Raw genomic sequence first — 21,657 nt, forward strand, 5'->3', positions numbered from 1 at the left:
GGAAATTTGGCTATGGCATAAAAGGATGTCTTTTTGATAAGGAAAATAGGTTTTAAAGGGTGCCTAAAACCCTTTACAAATGAGAAGATATTCAATAAAGCCCAAAAAAAATAAAACATCACAAGGTGAAATAGGTCACCAAACAAAAGGTGACCATGATGGCATCACAAATAATATAGAACACTACACCCACAAAAATAGGTTTTGACTAGGCTCCTGAAACCTCGTGGTGAGAAGGGGAAAAGACGTCCCCAAACAAGACACAAATAGATCACCATACAAAAGCTGACCATGGTGGCATCACGATCCACAAAAATAGGTTTTGACTAGGCTCCTAAAACCCAATGAATAAAAAGGGAAAAGAAGTCCCCAATCATGAAACGCTACAAAGAACAACAGGCCAAAAGAGCTAAGGGACACTACAAGAACTACAAGCCTAAAGAGCTAGGAGAGAAGGACAATCATATCAAGCTTTCCCTTTTGAACCCTTCTTTTGAGAATGTAATGGCATAATAGAGGGAGTGGAGGGCTTGACCTTTTTTCATTTTACTGGTTCATCCATGCTCCACCAAACTAGCATCCTTCTACTACTGTAAATTAGCAACACCACAACCAGTCCCTGAAACTCCAAAAACTAGGGAAAAGGCCACAATAGAGGAAGAGATAGTAGAAACCTAAGATGAAACATTAGCAACCTGACATGGAGCCATAGGAGGAGCCACCATTGAATCACCAATGGAGGGCTTGACCTTGTTTCCTTTTACTGTGGTCCTTCCATCCTCCACCAAACCAACATGCTTCTGCCACTATAAATCAGCAACATCATAGCCAAACCTTGAAACCCCCAAAGCAATCGAAAAAAATGTAGTAGTGGAGGTGACAGTAGAAACCTAAGATGAAACTATAGAAACCTTAGAAAGAGCCACAAGAGGAGCTACCATCAAATCACTAGAAGTTGGGGTAGTAAAATCTAGAGACAGACCAACTACAACCATATAAGGAGCCAAAGGAGGATCCTCTATCAAATCACCAAGATTAGATGGACAATCAATAGCTATATCCACCAACACAAAATCCTAAGGAGAGTCACCATCCTCTGCAAAGGGGACCTTGTGGACTGTATAGTGATCTTCTAAGACCCCCTTCCACCAAGAAGGGGGCATTTTTAGTCTAGATTTACTAGAGAAGCAACTTGCAGCCAAGTGGCCAGTCGTGTGGCATTTCCTACAACAGAAGGGGATATCTTCATAGTCAAGAAGTAGATTCCAAGATCCAAGAGGAGAATCCAACAAAATCATTTCAAGGAGTCCCATAGAAATGTCAATCTCTACTAGAATGTGAGCATACATCATTCAAAAGACATTGAATAAATCCTTATCAACCATTAAAAAGTCACCAAGGGCATTCCCCACCTCTTGTAGGATAGGATCCGGCCAAAGGTGAAGGGGAATATTCAACAACCTAACCCACAAAGGGAACTTAATAAAAAAAATTGTGAATGGGTTTAAATCTTTATGTTAAGGCTTAGCCATCAAGGGAAAATTCTCTCCCTAAGAGAAGAAATGTTAGAGGATGGAATTTCTATCTTTAGTAGATATAAATTTCACAATAAAAAAACCCCTAGCCAAAGGGTAAATATGGGTAGTCTTTGAAATGATGGGCTCCCAAACATGAGAAATCCATGCATGCAAATTTGATAGAGAAGGCCAAAAATCCTTAAAACAAAAAATAGCAGCCTTGGTTGAGAAATTATCCATATAGTTGGAGATCAAATCAACAATAGCAAGTTTTAAATCAATCATATTAGGTTACCTACTGCAATTGACACCCTCAAACACAAGGTATCATGAAACCCTAGATGCATAAACTAACCACCAATACTAGCCTCATAGGTAGCCACATTAGCATAGGAAATGGTTGAACCACCCACAACACTAGGAAAACAAATATTCCCACCAAAAAAAACCCTAGCCTAAAAAGTAGAAGCCAAAAGTGACTACCATAAAGCCATACATAGGAATAGAAGCCAGATGCAGAAGACAAGAGTCAAAGCTAAAGCTAGGTACATGAGCCAAAGTCAAAGCTAGGATAGGAGCTTAAGCCAAAGCCAGACTTAGGAGCCTATTAACCCTGAATCTATATGCATAAAGGGATGTGTTATGTTAAATTTGATAACCTAATTACCATAAGAAAGAACAAAAGAGTAAGAGGCATGCCTTATCTAAAGAAACTTAAGATGGGAATGTGTAAACAATGTCAATTTGGAAAGATGAGTAAAAGGACTTTCAAAAGTACGTCCTACAGTTTTGAAAAAGTTTTGGAACTAGTTCATATAGACCTTTGTTAGCCAATAGGTGAAGAAAGATACCGTGGAGACATATAATTCATTCTATTTGTCAACGATTATTCTAGGATGATGACTGTAATATTTTTTAAAGATATATCTGATGCCTTTCAAAAGTTCAAATGGTATTGGGCTAGATTTGAGGAAGAAACATGGAAGAATCTGAAACAGCTAAGATCATATAGAGGAGGAGAACTCATTTCAAATGAATTCAATGAGTTCTATAATGAAAGAGGAGTCAAAAGATAGGTATCAACACCTAGAAATCCAGAGTAAAATGGTATAGTAGAAAGAAGGAATAGATCTGTCATGAAGTGTGCAAGGACACTAATAATTGAGAAGAATGTTGCGCCAAAATACTAGAGAGAAGAAATCAGCACAGGAGTTCACACAATTACTCAAGTGCAACTGAAGAAAAGTACAAAAAAATTACCTTATGAATTATGCTATGGATACAAGCCTAATGTTTGTTATTTTAGAGTATTTGGAAGAAAACATTATATCTTACAATATGTAAGGAAAGGAAAGCTTGATATAAAATGTGATGAAGGTACATTCCTAGGTTACTCCAATAAAAGAAAGGCATACAAATGTTTGAATCTTACTACTCTCAAAGTCATTGAAAGCACACATGTGAAGATTGATGAGTTTGCATAAAGAAGTCAAGAACAAAGTAGCAAGGACCTCGAAGAAAACATAATGTTTATTTATTATGAGGAAGAACATGAGAATTTACCTCAAAAAGTTGAAGCCAATTAGCAACTAAGTGTAACTAGCAATTCACTGGTAGTACAGCTTGAATCACATATAGTTTAATTTGAGTTGCAGCCATATGTAATGCAACTTAAAGATAGAAGAACATGGAGAACCAACTGAACAAAGTTTAGAGTCAAGAAAGAAAGATCCAAGACTTGAAAAATATGTCAGAAGACATCATGCACCTGAACAAATAATTGAAGGAGAGATAGAAGGCATATTGACAAGGACCAAACTAAAAGGTACATGTTTCTTGGTGAATTTGAGCCTAGATCAATAAAAGATGCATTAGAAAATGAATTTTGGATAGAGGAAATGAATGAGAAATTGAGCGAATAGAAAAGAATAAAACTCGGTCTCTTGTTCCTAGACCTAAGGATAAGAATGTGATTGGTACAAAATGGATATTCAAAAATAACTTGAATGAGAAAGGAGAAGTAACAAGGAATAAGGAAATGCTTGTATGCAAAGGTTATGCTCAAGAAGAAGGTATAGACTATGGGGAAACATTTTTCCCTATTGCAAGACTTGAAGGATTTAGAATACTTCTAGCATATGCAACACAAAAGGGATTCAAATTATATCAGATGGATGTTAAATCAGCTTTCTTGAAAGGAATCTTGGAAGAAGAAGTCTACATTAAATAGCTTGAAGCTTTCATTAATCCAAGAAAAAGAGACATGGTATGTAAACTTCACAAAACTTAATATGGATTGAAGAAAGCCCTTGGAGCATGGAATGAAAGGCTACATGGATATCTAGTAACAATTGGTTTTGAAAAGACAAATGATAATAGTAATTTGTATATTAAGGAACAACCACAGAACAAGATATTGCTTACAAAAATACTTGTAGATATCATATTTGGAGGACATGATATATTATGTAAGTCATTTTCTAAAGAAATGAGGAGAGAATTTGAAATGTCTATGTTTGGAGAGATTAAATTCTTTTTGGATCTACAAGTTCATCAGATGAAGGATGGTATATTCATCACTCAATCAAAGTATATTAGGGAAAAATTAAAATTATATGGAATGGAATATTCCAAGCCACTTGGAACACCTATGTCTATTAGACATAAACTTTCAAAGAATAATGATTCATATTAGGTAAATTAGACTACTTATAGATCAATGCTTGGGAAACTTGTAGTATGTGGTACACACCAAAGTTGATATTGCATTGGTAGTTAGCATAGTTGCAAGGTTTTTTGCTAATCCTAAAGAAAACCGCATGATGTTAGTAAAGAAATTTTGAGGTACCTAAAAAGAACTAGAGAATATAGTTTATGGTATAAGAAAGGAGGAAACCTTGAATTAAGATCCTTCACTAATGCAGATTGGGAAGAATGCATTCTTTCTTGGAAATAGATTAGCATCTTGGAAAAGCAAGAAGAAGAATTGTATTTCTCAATCCATATCAGAGGCAAAGTATGTTGTTGCAACAGTCAATTATTCTAACATAATATGGACCAATCAATTATTATTAGGAATGAAGGAAGAAATCAAGGAACTAGTGGTTATCTACTATGATAACACAAGTGCAATCTACTGTGGTTTTTTGTATCCTCTTCTTTCCCTTGGTTCTTCTTTAACTAATTCTACAATGTAATCTCACTTCATAACACCTTAGCCACCATGAATGTTTTTTTTCTTGCATGCAAACTACTCTCTTCCCTCCTTCATACTACTTACACATGCTTGAGAGTTTAGGGTTTGTCCTCCTTAAGAAGACTTGGTGACTTAGGGTTAGGTATGTATCAATGGTTGCGATTCATCCATTTTGCCACTTAATCCTTCCCTTTTTCTGATTTGCTACATGTAATTGCATTGGCAATCCAACATAAGATTCATCCTTATCTTGAAAATGTTGTAATTCATCCTTAAGTTGTCTCAAAAATGATTTACATAATTGTTTGTGCCAGTAAAAACAAATATGTCAAAATTGTGTCACTCGACATCTGAAGTCTTTGATGTTGGGCATATACTATTCTCTATGTTGTGACTTAGCATCTGTATCACTTGGCATGCACTGCTTACTTGCCTCCTGTATCACTTGGCATACACTGTCTACTTGACACTTGAGTGACTTGGCACATGAGTGGCTCCACACTCACTATTGACTTGGCATTCTCTAATATATACATGTTGTGCTTAGCATGTACTACTTTTTTGGCATGAACTAAGTAAATAACTTAAGTGTGTTGACACTCACTTTCAAAATGAATTTGAGATCAACAACTCCCCCTTTGACATGAGTGTCAAAAACACTTGATGATGCATTAATATCCTTAATCTCGCGAGCATAACATATCTCTAACTTAGCTTATGAACAAAACTTCAAAATTTTGTAACAACTTAAATAACTTAAAATTCAATAACTCCCATTGAGTTGATAGGTTTGTTTTGTAGCCAAAATTTTGTACTCCTATTGAGTCAATATGCATCAATTGATACTCTTTAGACTTCATGCTATTTGTTCTATTGTTCTGTGCTTGCTCCTGCTTAGCTTATTCTGACTTTTCTTTGTCCCTTTTCTTACTCTCCCTCTTGTTTTTTTATCTTTATTTGTTCTATTTTGCTCTTTTTCTTACTCTCCCACATGTTTCATTTTTCTTACTCTCCCCCATTTTAATTCTCCTTATATCTCCCACAAAATCTGTATCTTTTTTCTCTCCCCCTTTTACTTATTCTCCCCATTTTTGACACTTATGTCAATGGGCTATACACTTATAGTGTGTTTGTCCAAAAAAATTTATGGACATCTAGGATTATCTTGAATGCTACATCCTAGTTTTCACATGCTACATCCAAAGACTTTATTTGGATAACAAGCTCAGCAACAAGGTGGAGTAGACCATCTAGTGTAAAAAGATTTGGGTCTTTCTTCATTAGCGTCTTGGCATAGCCTAGTTCCTTGTGCAGAATTTCCATATGAGGGGTTAAAGTTGTTTGGATGCTAATTAGTTTGGCCCTTATATTGGCCTCATCTACTAATAATGTAGCTAATTAACTTTGGGTTTGTAGCAATGTTCTAAAGTGATTTTCACTCTGAGCTAGTGTCATAGGTAGTTTTGCACCTGATGAACTTATCTGACTTTCCAAGCTCAAAATGTGACTTCTAGTCTCTTGTTTGAAGAGTGTTGGATTGCATAATTTTTTGTACAATGAGAAGATATTCTCAAGTACATTCTTTACACTTTCTACTTTTGTTGCCAATGCAACTTATGTCAATGCTATGTCACTTGATATCTTTTCATTTACATTGCTCTAAAATTTATTTTTTGACAATTCTAACAATTTAGCATTTGTATCTAGGTTACCATCACTCACCTTTTCCACTATATTTGTCAATTATTCAATTAGTGACTTGGTCTCATCTGGAGTTAGTAGGCTGAATGCATTGAAAAATATGTCTTTGATGTCCTGCAATGCTTGCTTCTACTTGTGCTCCCTTCTAAGCATTTCCTGATGCTTCTTCCTTGTTAGGGCTTACTAAAGTATACCCATCTATTCTATAGTCATTTTATGATAATCATACTTTGGTATAAAATTTTCTTCATCAAGGCTCACATCTCCGTATTGCATTGCTTTTTTAGCCTTTGATGAGCTAGGACATGGTACTAAGATCTGCAATATTGTTGCATTTGTGCTCAGCTTCTAAAAAGTTTGACTTGAAGGTGTGCTAGATATTGGTAAAGTTATGAGGGCTTGAATAGCTACTTTCTCCTTCAACTTTGGAGTCAACCTGGTCTCTTTAGGCTTGTCCTTGTGTTCCACAATGCCTTGTGATGCACCTTTTTCTTGTGTTGTAGATCTAGATAAGTCTATCTAACCTATTTCATTCTATGTTTCTACAGTGCCTTGTGCTTCCACTATGCCCTTTTCAATTGTAACAACCTTTATTGATGTGGCTTTTGATGTGTTTTTCAAGTTTGTTCACTAGTGACTTGAGGGATGATAGCCAGTGGTTCTTGTCTTTTCACCTCTTCCTTGGTTGTGGACTGATCAAGTATCACAAAGTTTTACCTATAGTGTCGACTGATTAAGTATCTTCTTGAGATTTTCCTCTAAAAGGGGATTAATTTTCTAAGTTGTGTCATCAGAAAAATCCTTCATTATTACTATTTTAGTGTTCTCATCTCTTACATGTTGGGGGCTAACATTAAGAAATTGTGTGTCTTGCACACTATATTCTTCTTGCTGCTTTTCTTTAGCTGTTGCCTTTTCATCTATGTTCATTTCAATTTTTCCCTCAATAGTGTTTTCATTTTCTTCTTCTTCATCATCATCCTTTACCTCTATGGGATCTTCCTCACCTTCCTTCACTATAGTTAACCCATATGTAAGCTTCCACATTTGTGTGGATTTCTTAACTACATCTTCAATATTGTTTTGCAAAATGCTAAAGGCTTTGTATTTAGGTACAAACCTAACAACATATTTCTGTATATCCTTAGCAATTTGTACCTTACCAAGTTCAAGAATCACTTCTGTAAGGGATGACTCTCTTAACTATCTCTCCAAATTTAGACAATAGTACCATTTCTACTAAAATCTATCATATAAGCTTTTGGGAATCAAGTTAACAATCTGTAGTGGGGTAGTCTTGAATTTTTTCATCATGGCATATATAGCCTCCTCCACTTGATTCTTCTGTGCTTTAGCAAGATTATCAAAGTCAACATGTGTAAATCCTAATAAGTCTGCACTATTTTTGAGATTTTCACAAAGGTTCTCAAGATCTAATAGAGGACTCTGACTTACCACTTTGAATTGGCTAATGTCATCTAATTTTGTTTTCTCCTCATCTAATTTAGCTTGTGCAACATATTTTCTCCTAAGTCTTTTCTTCACTTGTCCTCCTTTCTCTATAGGTTTTGTCTTCTCTTTAGCCTTTTGTGTAGTTTCATGTGCACTAGCCCTTGTAGTAGGTGTAATTGGTTTGGGCTAACTTAGCATGGCTACCTTCTTGCCTTTTGTTACAAGTTGAGCCTTAGCCTTCCTCTTCTTTTGTTCTATGGGAGTAGGTGCTTCCTTGGTTTTTTCTCCCTTGGTACCTTTAGAAACTTTAGTATCCTCTTCCTCCTAGTCTTCTCCCATACCCTAAGTTAGTGTGAGAGGTTCTTGTGCTTGGATGTCTTCTTCCTCTTCATCATCTTCTTTTTGCTCAACACCCTTTCCAAATTTGGCTTTCAACTTCTTCACCAATTTATCCTTCTTCTTTATTATAGAAGCAGTCTTAAGTTCCATGGTAATTTTGGATTTGGCCAATTCATAGTTTTCAAATGCCTTAGAAATTTTATCAACCTCTTTTTCCAATAAAGTTGTAATGGCTGTAGAGTGCTCATCCACATTTATTTCATACCCAAGTGGTCTTAACCATCTCACCCTTGGTGTAGCAGCTTGTACAAATGTATAATCAAAATCTTCTAGAAAATAGACATCATGATAGTTTTTTTCTACTAGAGATACTGGTATTCTCAATCTTTTCTTCATAGACTGCTTAAAGTCCTCAAAATAGCTTGTCATCATAAATTCAAAATTCTCACCCAATTGTTCAATATACTCACCAATCTGTGTTGTCACTGACCTTTTGGTTTTCCATGCAACTGTGCCAAATGTAGGAAAAGTGTTTTGCACATAAAAAAAATGCATATTATAATAGAACCAAATTTGCATTGTGTACTCTTTGTCTTTCTAATTGCTCCTAAATTCTCCACTAGCTATTGTAGTTATGTAGTGCCTGCCCCTGGTTCACATTTTGTTATCATTACTGAACTCTTTTAGAGCTAGTTTTATATTGTTGGTTAGCAGCACTCTTTTGAGATTATCAGATATTGTACTATGGATTCAGTTTATTATGTGATGAGATTACTTAGATTTTTCATTTTATGTATGCATGATGATTATTTTTAGTGTTTGCAGTTATTAATGATGATTGGTAAGATGATTTATTATCATATGTGTTTTCTTATGGATACTTACACCATGCTTGCATGTGTATGGTGTGTGTGTTTGCTTTGCGTGTTTGCTTTTGTATGGCGTGCCTGATGTGGTTAAGGAAGGGAGTCGTAGTCACTTGCTAGTCGGGATCTACACGATGCACCACTTCCTGCCATTGCCTGTTTAGTTTAGTATATATTGTGTTTGTACATGTGTGGTTTTTATTTAGGTTGCAGGTACCGAGTATCGACTTCCCTGAATTGCCAGGATGAGCGTACCCTATCACATTATCTCAATGATAAGAGAGGGGAGATAAATTCTCAAGTCCAAATCCCAACCCTTTAAACCATTTGTTCTAATTGGAAAATTAGGACAAGTATCTGAGCTGAGTACCCTCCGAATACATTGGATAACATAATTCATGATTTAAACTCTTGATTTGATTTTGTATGTATTTTGGCTATGATGGGTTTTCATATTTTTACCTTGCGAGTCTTTGATGTATTTTCTATTAATTAAGCCTAATTAAAAGATTTAATTAATGGTTTAATTTAATGGAGAATTAATATGGTATTTTAATATTTATTTTATTTAATTAATTAGAAAATTAATTAAATAAAATAATTAAATTTGAAAATAAAAAAAGGTTAAAAGTTTAAATTTGGAATGTGACAATATTTATTATAATAATAATATATTTGGAGCTCATTTTTAAATAAATGACTAAATAATAATATTATTAAAGCTAATAAATATTTTAGCAATTAAGTTTTAGAAAATAAAATTTAAAAGTGAAAAATATATTTAAATTAATAAAAGATTCTAAATCTTATGTGATTAAAATATAAATATATTAAGATTGAAAAGTGGAATTATTAAAGTAAGTGCATGAGATTTAATAAATTAATTAATTAAATTGGAAAGAGTAAAGTAAATATTAAATTAATGATTGTGCATTATTTTAATATTTGCTCACATAAGAGTTGGCAAATTCTTGAAAGTTGTCATGTAGACAACACAGGAGTTTGCACTCTAAGAATGCACTAGTTGTCTACACTTAGGAGTTAGCATTTTTATTTGAGTACATGGTATCTACAACCTTAAGACTCATCTAGAAGGTTGGAGAAGACCCATGCTTGGTTATCATGCTTATCTTCTAGTTGTTTCTAGAGACACTCTAGATGCATCTTAGAGGCCTTTAAATAGAGGCTCTCTTAGTGTGTTTGGACAAGCTTAATGGAAGCTACAAGCTACAAGCTACAAGCTTCAAAGCTTACATGCATTGGAGAAGCTCATATGCTCATATGTTTTTACTTACTTCTATGCTCCTTCTAGCACTTCTAGTCACTTGGAGGTTTTTAGTTGGCTTGGATCTTGGAGGAATTGTGAATGATGGAGAAAGAAGGGATTTTATATCGATTTCTAAGGCATGGAAAAATTAGCATCAGTGTCCAGGTGCACTTGTGATATTCACATATTCTCTTTGCACTATTTCTCTTCTTGTCTTCATCGTATCTATTTTATGTGTCTGATTATATTCCATGAATGAATTTGCAATTTAAATTGGAACCTAGATGTTTTATTTGGTTGAAAAGAAAATAATAGAAAAAACTAGATCCAATTGAGGAAGAAATTAGATATTAATCGAGTTTGGGTTCGAATTTATATTGTGAAATTAGACAGACAAGATTTGAAATTAAAATAGAAATTCTAAGTTGAAAATTTGAATAGTTAGATGTAATCTTTCTATCAAATTATATTTTTAGATGCGTATGGACAAACCTATTAGATGGATGAATGGGTAAATTTAGAGAACAATTACCTTTTAGGAAAAATTCTTAATTCATCACAAACTGCCCTGTCGCTACCCCTTGGATAGACCTGAACTCAATCATTCGTAACTTTTTATCGTGATCAAATTTATTCGATCTCTCTAGTCATAAGTGCAACAACTTGGCCCTTTCCAACATATTTCAATTTCAGCCCGATACAACAATTCATTAGGGAGATATGGACCTCGTACTGGGACTATTTTATTCAAGGATAGATATTTTTTCATTTCCCATAAGCAAGAGTTCTTTATACTTAAACTTCACAAAAATAATATATCAAAGTATGGAATGAATTAAAGATATTATTGCAATCTTCCCTTAGTAGAATCTTATTTTTATGCATTAGTTTTATATGATTTATTAACTAATCTAATTTAATTAAGATTAGTTAATAGTAGAAGAAGTATAATTTATCTATTTATCAACCAACATAAGAGGTATTTAGTTGAGATATTAATATTGGAGATTTATTATAATTTTTATTAGTAAAGTAATAATTTGAACATTGATGGAATGATACATAGTTGACTCTTAATGAACAGAACTATTATCAGCTGATAATCATGTAGTTATTGACATAGCTACTAGTTAATTTAATAAAATTAATTAGATTTAATTGATAATAGAGTTTTAATTGTTTTATCAATTGAATATTAGTATTCATTGAAAGAATGACGAATGTGGTCATTATAGATTTATTAATAAGATTCTTAATATAACTTGTTATTAAATATTAATAAGTTATTATTATTGAACTATGAATGTGAATATTTGTGTATTAGATTATAGTTGACTTTTAACTTACAAAATTATAGTTAGTTATTAGTCAACTGATATTAATTGGAACGTTGCCATGGATATGTAATTATTAATTAAATTAATTAGAGTTAATTAAATTTAATTAATAATTAAGTTATGTAATAAAGTTTTAATTGATATGCTAATATCAATTCCTCTAGCAAAGTTGTGAAGTATGTATATTGAAGTTGACAAGTCGTACTCTCATGACTTGAATAATGACCTTAGATATTTTAATGGTGAGACTTAGTAATATTTAATTGAGTTTTAATTAACTGATATAGGGTCATGGATTGTGTACATATGTGGATTATTACTTAATAATTTAATAAAGCATGGCATTTTAAGTAAGGCTAGTTAGTCTTGTTGTTATCTTCTTATTCAAAGATTGATAACTATCTCTCTTATAATATAATAAATAATGATTCTTGGGTTATGTTGAAAAGTTGAAGTAACATTAAAGAAGAGTTAATCAATTTGAATATGAATCATAGTTAAATAAAGAGAACAAGTTAATTAAAGGTCAATGATGATCAGTTTAATGAGTAAAGTATTTACCCTTAAGCTATTCTTAGAATATTATTTTAATAATGGAAGGATAATGATATCGAGAAACAAATGGGATGACGTGTAGGTCAAATGATTAAACTGAGACACTTGAGGTATACTTGCAAACAAAAAACTGGAAACCCTTACACATTATTCAACTATATGAATTTAGTAAACCAAAAAATGTGTTTGCATCATGTATTCTATATGCTTCTTATTTTGAGTTTTTGGTTGACTAGTGTTGACCAGTCTTAGGTTGTTACCAGAGGCTCGAGGGTTATGAAATGTGAGGTCATGTTCATCTTATTTGTTCTCGATTTTTATAAACCCAACCATGGTTATGTGATGGAATGCTCTATGTATTGGTGGTAATTATTGATTGTTATAGTTGAGGTTCTTATGTATGAGACACTTGACTTAACCATTTTTGAGTCATCTATCAGTTATCCTTGGTTTATTTTTTAGTCGCCATGATGGGACTAAAATGTGGATTTATTTCTTGATGATGTCATGTTGTGACATGTTTGACTCAACCATTTTGGAGTCTACGCTCAGTATGATTTTGAGATGTTCTTGGTTGCTTGTTGAGAACCAATGAATATTGTGATCTATTTTGAGATATATTTTTGTTATTGAGAACCAATTGATACTTATGATTATCAGTGATGCCTTCAGTTGCCAATAGAGAACTATTGTGCTCATGATTTTCTATGGATGCTTTTTCAGATGCTCATGGAGATTTGATGATTCTTATCTTGGTGATTTGATGATTCTTATTGTGGATATTTGATGCTTTTATCATGGATATTGGATGATTCTTTTTATGGATTATCTTTTGGATTTTCTTTATAGTCGCTTGTACAGGACTGTGGTGATTTTATGATTCCATGCGCTTAGAGTAGGTTATCTACTTGTAGTGTCGAGAAGTGGCTTGCAATGGGGGCCGAGGCCCTAAGTGGCTGCCAGGGTAACTCATTGTAAGTTTGATTAATAAGTGATAACATTTACACACTAAATGGGGATTAAATAAACCTAAAAAGATAATTGTTTTGGTTTTCGCCCATGCCTTGAGTGCTTGTACAAGCTAGGATGGGAGTAGTGAGAATGCATGGTTACGACCTTGCATTTCGTAGTATGCCTCGTCAATATGAGAGGATACTAGTGGCCGCATGAGATCAGTATGGACCCGTGGAGTTTAGCTAACTGCCAGGGTAACTTGTACGTGATAAATGCGATGACACTTTCCCACTTGCATAGTAGGTTTTCTACATGTCATTGTATGCCTCTGAGAATTAGATGTTAGTTTTGTGTGATGGAACCTTTGAGTTAGTATACTTTTAGGATTATTGGACTTAGAGATTTATGCTATGTTTTCTTGGATAGCCTGTTTGGGACTTGAGATTATCTCCTCAGCATGGTGGGAGTGGACCACTTAGGCTCTACACGGTTGGGTGGTAGTGTATTTTCCACTCTTATCATTTGAGATCCATCTGGGACACCATGGCTGATGCTTTCTTGGTTGGTATTTATATTCATTATGATCTTGAAGCATTATGATAGATGTTATACGTTATGATGGATATATTTATTGGATATGTTTCTTATATTGATGATTTGCATATGTTAGATGATGGTATCCTATGCCTTACTTTGCATGTTAGTAGGATGTTTTTAGGAGTGACATTCCTACTATGTTAATATCGATGATCTCTTTGGTGCTTTGGAATGTTACACACGGAGGGATGGCTAGGATCCACGATGGTCTAATGATGCTATTTACGATTGCGAGGAACCGTGCACTTAGTTATTTATGTTTGTGATATATGGTTACATTTTGTGATGGATATTTATATCTTTTGCAATGATGTATCATGTATGGTTTATGGTTTATTTATGTTATTGCATCATGGATTAATATTGGATGATGATGTACTTTATTTACATGGATGTTTATTCTTTCAAGCTTTTTCATACCCTGTGATATGTATGGTGGATGATTGAGCAATCTGAAAATGTAATTTATGAACATTAGAGGTATCATTGTTATTTCATAAGGATGTAATGTTAGATGAATAGTTAATTTAGATGTGATTCAATGTTAAGGGATCCTTAAAGAATGTAATATGTTATGTGTACTTTTATTCAAATTGTTTCTATTGCTTCTGCTATCATGTGGATGGTTTATCTTTTATGTTGTGTGCTGGAAAAATGTGCAAATTGCTGGAAGCCTAAGGAATCAAGCTAATCTAAAAGAAATTCATAAAAGCAACCAAAAAACTAAAATTCCAACCACCTCTAATACTCAACAAGAGCAGCTATGTGTAGCCATTATTAGTGTATCCTTGATGGAGGGTATGTTTTTTATGCTCTCACAAACACAACAATAAGTAAATCCCTTGTGTGGAAGTGCAAATGTGAGTGAGAGTGCAAAGATGAATGTGAAATATGATCCTAGACTATATGAGAAGGAGAATAATTTCAAGATATGACTAAGGAGGAAGTCACACTCAAAAGGTATTCTATGAAATTATGAAAACTATCTAGAGATGCAAGCTAAAATGTAAACTAAAACTAGAATGTAAACTGAATATGCAAGATGTAAGCTATAACTAGAATGAAAGCTAAACTAGAATGTAAAAACTAAATATGCATGCACCACAAAAACTAAAATGCAATACAAAATGTAAATCTTATCAACTATCAAATCACTAAAATGCAGCCTATGAACTCCACATGAAACGTACCTATAATGCAAGCTCTCAATGTGGTGACTTTAGACTCAATGCGACAGTGTATCAATGCAATCCAATAATCCTCTCTCCCCCCTCATGCTTGAGACAAGGCTTCTATTTAAAGACTCTCAGGAAACATCTAGAGGGTGTCTAGAAGATAAGGATAAGGATAAGGATAAGGATTAAGCACCTTATCTTCTTATCTCATACCCTTGGTTGGGAGAATAAAATGACGAGGTGGCACATGTGTGTAGAAAGTTCTCAAGTTGTAGACACCATGTGCTTAAAAAGAAATGCAAACTCATGTAAATGCACATACTTCTAGGCGGTTTGAACAAAAATTAGGATTAAAAAAATTAAATTAAATTAAATTTTAATTTAATTTAGGTCTAGAAGAAATTAATAGGAAATGGAGGATTTAAATAAATAAAATTTATTTTAAAAAAAGAATAAATGGAGAATCATGTGTTAATTAAAATTAACACATTAAGGCTAGAAAGTATTTAAATTAAATTTAAATACTTAGGCAAAAATGAACTTATTTAATTAAAATAAGTTTAATTAAATAAGTAGAAGAATATGATTATTATTAATTAAATTAATAAAGTCATTTGGGACAATTTTTAGTGTATACATTTTGTCCCTCTTTGATGTGATGTCAAGATGACATAATATCAAAGAAGATACAGGTCCCTAATCTCGCTTCAAAAGTCCGCTAATACAATCTTTTATAGTTCGGATTAGCATTTTGTCATCTCTGATAATCGTAGTGCCATCTGCATTGCGCGTCTACACATATCAGCGTCTCCGCAGATCAGCGTCTCCGTGAATAAGCGTTTGCGCCACCGCCAAAAAATCAGGTTCTTTTCCTTTTGCGTCTGCGTGTTACCTATTCTGTCGTCTACGTTAGGGTTTTTTTCATCTTTGGTTATTTCTCTATCGTTCTCGCTCTTTGATCTGTCGTCTGCGATCAAAAATTGGCGTCTTCGATTTTCATTTTAGCATCTTCGATTTTCGTTTTAGCATCTGCGATCTGTATTTTGGCGTCTGCGCTCTATAGTTTGGCATCTGCGCTCTACATTTTGTCGTCTGTGGTCTGTGCTTTGTCGTCTTCGTGTTTTAGCGTCTCTGATTATTAGCGTCTACGACTATTGAGATTTAAACTAACGATTAATAGTTTTCTTGAGCATTTTGTGAGTTTATAGGTTGAAGATTTGTGTTAGAGGATGAACTAAAGTGCACATTTGGATTTGGGCCTTAAAATGAACTCACATTCAAAGTCTTAAAGAAAATTAACTTCTTTTCAGCATTTTCATTTCAGTATTTTCATTTCAGTATTTTCATTTTCAGCATTTTCTTTTAGTACTTTATTTTCTGTTATTTAAAGTTGGAAAGAACCTTGTATGATCTGAACACGTGTGTCTTTAATTAGAGTAGCAAACCTAAATTTTTGTGGATAACGAACAAGTGTTTGTTAAACCCCAAATCCACTTACGTATTCTCTCCCCTCACGCCTTTGGGTGACCTTGGGTGCACAAGAAATAAGTGAATTTTGTTTTCCATTTTATTAGGAGGCCTACTTGGGGATTTCATCACCCCTTGGGACGACCTCAACTCCAGCGTTCTGGTGGAGTATAAAAATTGGGAGGTGAATCGAAAGACACCTCTCTTGGAAGTGTAAATATTGTCACTCTGGGCTAAGCTCCAAAGAACTTTATACCTTTGGGAAGTGAAGGAGGAGATTGGGTTACCATTTCCCCCCGGCTGTGTGGCAGTATTTCCTTTCATCTACAAAATTGGGCCTCACATACCTAGTGTATATTGAGGACGTCCTTTAGCTAAGCCTTGTACAGCCTAGTATCAGCCTGATTAGGATTATTGTTGTGTTTGGTGTGTTTGTTCAAATAATAAAAAAATAAAAATAAAAACAACACGAGTGAAACTATGAGGGAACCTTTGTAGTAAGATAGGTTAGGTGAGGTTTGAGTTGTGGTTGATTTTATTTTTGATGTCAAAAGTTGGAGTCTTGTTTTGTTCTTTCCATGACCAAAGCGGTCAACAAAACCAAGCATAAGAAAGTGAAACTGTCCAAACCCCCTGTCTACAAAGAAAGGAAGAGACTAAACCACGGTGATAAACAATTTAGCTACGCAATCAAGGACATTCAAAAAGAAGAAGCTAGGCAAGACCGCTATGATAGGATCACCTATAATGGAAAACTGTGAAATTGGTCTACTTTCCCAAGTGTAAATCCAAGGTTCTTATTTCCTGTAAACGAAAATTGAATCAACCGTACAAGTGGTCATCATACATTTGTCTTTCTTATTTATTTCCATTTCTCCCATCTTCAAACTTCCTTCTAAGAGAGCTAAAAACCTAAAAACATCTTTCTCTCGTGACATTAGACCTTACATCCATAAGCAAACACCTTATTCTAATCACATTCTTTAATTTGGGACCACAAGTCAGTCTCCAAATACCAAACAATCTATTAATGTCCTATCTTGCCTACAAGATCATATTTGACTATCTTTGGTGAGAGAAGGATACTCAAGTCTTACTTATTTGGGACCACAAGTCAGTCTCCAAATAGTACGTGATCCATTTGGTGTCTTATCTTGCCTACAAGATCATATTTGACTATCTTTGGTAAGAAAAGGATACTATTAACTCTCAATATCATTTTGTTTGCTAAATTAAGGTCTCTTGCTCAAATTTGGGTAGTTGACCCACTGATCATCTAAGGTTAAGAGCTCTCATTTTCATTTTCTATTTCTCTCATAAGCCCTTCATTCATCATTTGGCCATTCTTGTATGGTAAATACACGATCAGGAAGGTCCACATTCAACCCCAAAACACATTTGTGGGAATCAACAAAGCAATCAGTAATGGAGAATCTTCCTCCTGTAGTTGCAGCTTCATTAGGGGATGTGTTTCCCTCTAATCCGAACCTTGGTATGCCTAATATCCAAGAGCCACAACAACCTTTTCATAATAGCAATCCCGGTGATACTGATGAAGAAGTAGACCAAGATGAAGACCCTATTGGTTTTGGTGATATTTCTAGTGAGGTTAAGACCTTCCTTGCAGACCCTTACAATGTAGAGATGATGGAGAAATCCATTAAGGCAAACAAGACCGATATATTCTTAAATCTGATCAAGGATGGTGTTAACGTTCCTACAAGTTTTGATGAGAACATCTTATTTACTCAAGTCAAGAAAGGTGGTGCTCCCTTAGCACCTAGCTCAAGTGCAATACCAACATCAAGCAAAGGAAAAGGACCTACGGTGACAACTAGTGTAATGCCCACATCTAGCACTTTACCACAACCAACGCTTCAAACCAACCCTGATATCTTTCAACAATTCATCAATGCTCTATCAAATTTTTCCACATATGCTACTGCTCCACAAAACATCTCAACAACTTCAAATGTAGGAGGCCTTGGTATCAGTCAAGCGCCAACTCAACCAATCGTCATTTCTACACAGCCTACACCTTCACCTCAGTTGCATGTGCCTATGACCATGGTAACAACATCCACGCCAAATGCAACAAGTGCATATAGGCAGGGTGGTTCAAATGGAGCAACTCCACCACCCCAGCAATCACAAGCCCAAACAAGCTCTGAAGTAACACACCTCACTCAAATGATCCATGAACTACAAAATGAGGTGCGCAGCACAAACAATAAAGGGGTAAAACACTTGTCTCTTGGTGAGATTTTCCCTTTTGATAAATTTGTTCCTATTACTCCATTCCCGGTTGGTTTCAAGATTCCAAAGTTTGACAAATATATGGGAAAAACATGCCCTATCGCACATATAAGGGAATTCTATATTTTGTGTCAAGAGGTGGCATACAGTGATGATTACCTTAAGAGGCTCTTTCCACAAAGTCTTGGAGGCCCTGCATTTGAATGGTTCATAAATCTACCTAAGGATTCTCATTCTACCTTTGATGAGTTGGCAAATAAGTTCATAGCACAATACTCTTACAACACAGACAATCAAGTTTCATTAAGTGATTTGTGTAATACCAAGCAACAAAATGGAGAAACTTTTGCCAATTTCTTGCAAAGATGGAGACATCTTGCTAGTCGTATGCCATATAAAATTGAGGACTCTCATCTTGTAGATATGTTCATCAAAAATTTGATACCTGAAATGTCCTTTCACTTGAAAATGGCGAGTCCTGAGGACTTTCCTACTCTAATCAAAAAAGGTAAAAACATTGAAAGTGGACTTTTAGAAAAAGGCACCATTAAACATTATAGTTCCTCATCTTCCCACAATGAATCGAACAATGATAACAAGCCTAGATCATGGTCTAAGAATAGGGGTGTTACACACGATGGTGTTACCGATGTCAAAAACCTTTGAGGAGGTAGCAATAATAATTACCGCAACCGCAACAACAATAACTCAAATCAAGACAATCAGGGCAATCAGCAAACGTGATTCTTTCCGCGTAACAATTACAATCATGATTATGATCAAAGCAGGACATTCAATAACTTCCGTGAACCATTGGAAGCCATCTTTCAAAAGGTGGTAGATCATAACTTAATGGTGTTTCCTAATACACGTCCTTTTGATGAAAATCAACCAAAACCTAGGTGGTATCAAGAAAATGAATATTGCAAGTACCATCGCATCAAAGGACATGATACCAATAAGTGTTTCAAACTCAAGGTGTTTATCCAAAACCTTGTTGATAATGGAGAAATTGAAGTGGAAGGAGGTCCTTCCTCTAAGAATGCTAAGTTGAATATATTTCAAAAGCCATTTCCTAATCACAACGAGGGTAACAATAATATGAATCAAGCCTCCACATCAAACGCTATACCTTATGATTACTCTACTAATCACATATTAGGGTTTGACTCCTTGTGTGGAATAATAGATACCAACGATATATGTGGTTTTGACTCCTTGTGTGGTCACATCGAAAGCGTAGACACTCATGTGAATACCCTTGTTTTACAAGCAGCTGATTGTGATGCAACCACTTGACGTGGAAGACTCACCTTGCAAGCAGCTCCTCCTAATAACAGTAATTCACTAGCTCCACACGTGCCTGCTGCGCCATCCACTCCACGAAGGCCTGCTTCATGCTATGATGTATTATCCCAACTAGGTAAGACTCCTGCACAAATATCTATCCTTGAGCTTCTTACCACCTCGCCTGTACATAAGGAAATCTTGGAAAAAGCCCTTTTAGAGTCCTGTGTCCCTGATAATATTAATGCCACTCAATTCACTGCGATAATTGGAAACCTTGCCGCTCAACAACATTTGGTCTTCACAGATAAAGATTTCCAAGCTCCCAATCCCAACCATAATATGTCGCTCCATATTGAAGTCCTCATACAATGACATAAAATAAAAAGAGTCCTCATACGCAATGGATCCGGCTTAAATCTTTGTACATTAAAGATGATTCATTTCCGAGGAATTCCAGAGGATCTCCTTGATTCTAGCAAAATAATTACTATAAAGGCATATGATGAAAGAGAAAGGGAATCAAAAGGAGTTATTATGTTGCCTCTCAAAGTTGGACCAGCCATTATCAATACTGAATGTCATGTCCTAGATTTAGATTTTCCATTTAACATCTTGCTTGGTAGACCATGGATACATACTCTCAAAGCAGTGCCTTCCACATACCACCAATGTTTGAAATTCCCGCACCAAGGAAGAGAAGTTACAATTCCAGGGGATCCCACACCTTTTGAATTTTGTAGAAGATTGGAAGGTACTCCAGCAAATCTTTGTCCCATAAGTGAGTTTTCTGCAGTCATACCTAAGCCACTTGTCATTAAAGAAACTGCTTCCCATACAGCATCAGAAGTAGCCCATGAGAATTCAAATTCCCATAAAGGAAAAGAGAAAGTTGAAGATGTTAAAGTTAACACTACAGGGAAAACGATCAAATTTACTGACTTGGGAATGGGAGAGTATAAGTTTGAGAATGCCTTGTGTATTGGACAACTACCACTCTCCCCTCACTCCCTTGGAAAGCCTTCACAATTGCAATCCTTTACTAATAAGGACACCATGCAAGTTAACAAAATGACATTTGAACATTGGGGATCCCTTAGTGATGAACACATGGAAGATAATATTTTAGATTGGTTATATTATGATGGCAAGGACAAACCTGTGGAGTTTCCTAAGGACAAATATATCAAAGTACTTCCCATTGTTGAAAGCATGGGATATCATGGTACTGGTCTTGGCCCAAATGAAAATGGAATTAGACAACCCTTAGAAGCTAATAGCTATCCTAAAAGACGTGGTTTGGGTTCCCTCAAACCTAAGGTTTCCTTTGCTGACAACTATTTGGCTAAACCTGAATCTGAGACTTAAGAGGAGGAATTCTTTGAAGTACCTTTCCAATATGTTGAAGATGACCTAAAAAATTGTGTCCATACCATTTCCATAAATGACCTATCATCCGTTGATCTACCTCTCAAGAACCTTGTCATGGTGGACTGGGACCTTCAAGATATGCCACCAAGTTTGGACATTTGTAAATCTGATTAGGCAGTGATGGCACTTTTCAGCCTTAAGAATCTTTGAGATTATGAGCATGAAATCCAATATGATGAAAAAGCCTACTTTGGTAGCCAAATCAACTCTCTTAGTCGCAAAAGTGAAAAAGAAAACAAAATAAAAAATTCAAAGAAACA

Source organism: Cupressus sempervirens, chromosome 1 (genome assembly GCF_028749045.1).
Source record: "Cupressus sempervirens isolate cs-2001-9-10 chromosome 1, ASM2874904v1, whole genome shotgun sequence".
Classification (NCBI taxonomy): Eukaryota; Viridiplantae; Streptophyta; class Pinopsida; order Cupressales; family Cupressaceae; genus Cupressus; species Cupressus sempervirens.